Genomic DNA, 3813 nt, shown 5'->3' on the forward strand with positions numbered 1-3813 from the left:
CAAAAATCGGGAAACAACCTACCCTTTTATGGCAATGGTCCATGCTGTCTACCAATTTTTATCATTCACCGAGCCACGTGTACATAATTTTACAAATCCATATCGTATTTCGTATATTAATTCAAGTGTTTGTTCTAATAAGTAGGAAAATTAATACTAATTGGTACGATGAAATGTCACGTAATAACAAAAATGACATTTGTTTGGTTTTCTACTTATATAATTTTTTAACTTGATAGGTCAAAAATTAATTTATCCTGATACTAAATTTTATCTAAAAAATTATTATTAGTCAATAAATTATTGTATGCACAAAATAAAAATAAAAATAATATACAAAGAATATAATTCTACATCTATATATTCTATAGTTATATTTTATTTTTTTAAATTATATCATATGATATTATATACTAAAATATTTTTTAATTAATTTTTAAAAGATTAAAACGACATCCTTAATCATAATTGATTTGTAAAAGAACTAAAGTTTTTTTATATTTTAAAAAATAATTTTTTAATATTACGCGTACTTTTAAAAAGCTAACATATTCTTTTATATTAATTACAATTATTTTATTGTATTAGAAATTAAAACTTGACTTTAGACGGATTAAACTACTCATTTAGTTTATTTTAGAGACTAAAATACACCTTTCTTTAGCATTAATTTTAAAAGTATTAAAATATCCTGATAACATTAATTAAGATTGTGGAATTGTATTAAAGATTACGATATTATTTTGAAAATAATGAAATATTTATTTAGTATGTTAACTTCATATATATTAAATAAAATTTTTAGAGTAAAGTATTGTTTTTATCTCCAATATTTGGGGTAAGTCTTAAAGTTGTCCCTAACGTTTCAATCGTCCTATTTAAGTCCCTAACGTTTAAAAATTGGCTCAAGGTTGTCCTGCCGTTAGGAATTCATTAACAGAATTGAGGGCGGGAACTTAAATAGAACGAAAACGTTGGGGACAAAAACGATACATAGAAATAAATTTTAATTTTATCCATTAATAATATCAATTTTTTATTGTACATAATATTCAATTATTTTTAATTACATCTAAGTAAATTACACTTAATCACGTTACTTTCATTCTAAATATTTTTTTATATTTTTATATTAACTTATAACTTTAAGTGTAAAATTATAAAAAAAATAAATTTATTTAGAATGAAAGTAATGTGATTAAGTGTAATTTATTTAGGTGTGATTAAAAAATAATTGAATATTATGTACAGTAAAAAATTGATATTATTGAAGGATAAAACTAAAATTTATTTCTATGTATCGTTTTTGTCCCTAACGTTTTCGTCCTATTTAAGTCCCCAACGTTTCAAAATAGTCAGAATTTTGTCCCGCTGTCAATTCTGTTAATGGATCCCTAACAGCAGGATAACATTGAGTCAATTTTAAAACATTAGGAACATAAATAAGACGATTAAAACGTTATTAGGGACAACTTTGGGACTTACCCCAAACGTTGGAGACAAAAACGATACTTTACTCAAATTTTTATTATTAACAAATGTTAGAAATCATGTCTGAAAACCAATGATAATACTCGTTTGAGCAAATGGCAATTTTCGTTAGAAAAATCGTACATAATCCTAGTGATATTCCCAAAAACTATTATGAAATCAGAAAAATTACTTCTCAATTAGAAATAAAGAAGATTAAAATAGAATGTTGCATAAATAATTATATAATATATACAAAAATGACAAAGGATCAACCAAGTGCAGATTTTACAACACATATATTTGACCCTAACAAATATATTCAAGAAAATACATTATTTATCGTCGATTTCTAGACTCCAAAAATTATATGAATTGATGAGTTCAGCTCCTTACATGAGCTGCCATCTTGACAACCACTAAATTGATGATGTCATGACCTATCCTTCAATTCTCATAGAAAATCATGTCTTCATTTTTGATAATGAATACTTAAGTTTTGCTACCAAACCTAGAAATATCAGACTTGATTTTATTCTGATGAATTTGCTCCTAACATTCACTTTAGCCTTTCTTATTCCTGTTGGCATATGATTGTTACTCCTCACAATTTTATACGTGAAATATATATGAAATATTTCTATCTCTTCTTAACTTGTGTTATTTCCGGCCTAAAAAATTCAAAGGCTAAAATAGATGCATATCCTTAACTTCTAATTGATGAGTTGAACTAGTTGTCTTTTGAAATTTTAACTTATGATGTATCAATCAAAGTAAATTTTATACTAAAAATTTTCTTAATATGTACAATTAATGATTTTCTTATCTATATGAAAATGTTTTTCGATTGGATGATACTATAGACTATAGAGTATACAAAGGTTTTTTTTATTATCTTGATTTGACTATTATAGAAGGTTTTTACCTAAGTCATCCCTATAGACGCAAATACCGATAGGTAGCGTTTGTTTTGAGGTATTAAGACAGAGATTGAGAGATTGAGACACAGTATCATGTTTATTGGTTTAGAGATTGGTACTAAAATTTCTGTCTCTGTCTCTAAAATTTCAGTATTTCAGTATTTTCAAAAAGTAGGAACACAGGGGACTGAAATTTTTAAAGATAGAAACTAAAATTTTAATAATATTTTATACCTAAAATACCATCATTTCAATTAATTAATTTCAATTTTATCCTTTGTGCAAATTAAATTAGAATTTTATTCTTGTTTCAATTTCTATCTCTCACTTTACACCAAATAGAATACTAAAATTTATTTTGGTCTCTGTCTCTTATTGTCTGTCTCTCAATCTTAGTCTTTCAGTCTCTGTCTCTCTACCAAACACTACCATAAGAACATGAGGAGCTTTCTATCAAGTTGACCAGTAAACAAGCGTAGTCTAGGGTGAGTGATTATCTTAAAAAAGTAAACATAGGTCAGATTAAAATTTCTGGGATATAGTAAAAGAACATATATAATTGAACTTAGATGAGTATATTTTAGGACTTATCATTTTGAAAGGATTTTCTAGTCTGTTATTGTCTTTATCTAATGCATGTCGAAAGAAACATGTTGGATAATATCACACAGTAATGAATAGTAAATTAGAACTACGGACAATGCAGAGGAACTCTTCCAGCAGTGCTCTAACGCCCCGTCTACCCAATTTCGTGGAACGCAGTTGTAGCACTTTGCAGCAATCGCGACTCCACGATCCACCACTACCATCACCTAGATGCACCACCTCCCACAATCGAGAAAAGGTCGATGAACAGATTTATTTTTCAACTAGTTGGCTTCGCTCCTAATTAATTCTTTAGCAGAATCGAATTTTATTTTATTCTTTTGAAGTTTCAACAAGATTGTATGTTTATTATTTTTTTAGTTTCTAATAAATTTGATACTAATTATATAATTTTTTTAAATATTTCATTTTATGATTAATAAATATAACACGTACCAGGAATATAATAAATATATATTATTGATATATAATGGGATCAGAAAAAAATTTATCGACAATTGAGCCATCGACAAAATTCTATTATTAAAATTTATTAATGCATTGTTACTGACGGCTAAAACTTCAGTAAAATTAATTAATTCTTTTTTATTTGAATTTTGGCAACATTTTTAACGATGGCCAAAGCGTCGCTAATAATAATTAGTTTTACTGACGCCATCAAGTTATGGGTAAAAATTAAAATGTGTCAAATTTTACCAATTGAGCTTTGACCCACATATTTTTAATTACCATCAGTAATAATCGACAATTTTATAATGGTTGATTTATAATTAGTGTGGTTTTATCTTTGATTCTAGAGAATTTAATGATATTTAGA

The sequence above is a fragment of the Arachis duranensis genome, chromosome 1, assembly GCF_000817695.3.
Source record: "Arachis duranensis cultivar V14167 chromosome 1, aradu.V14167.gnm2.J7QH, whole genome shotgun sequence".
Lineage (NCBI taxonomy): Eukaryota > Viridiplantae > Streptophyta > Magnoliopsida > Fabales > Fabaceae > Arachis > Arachis duranensis.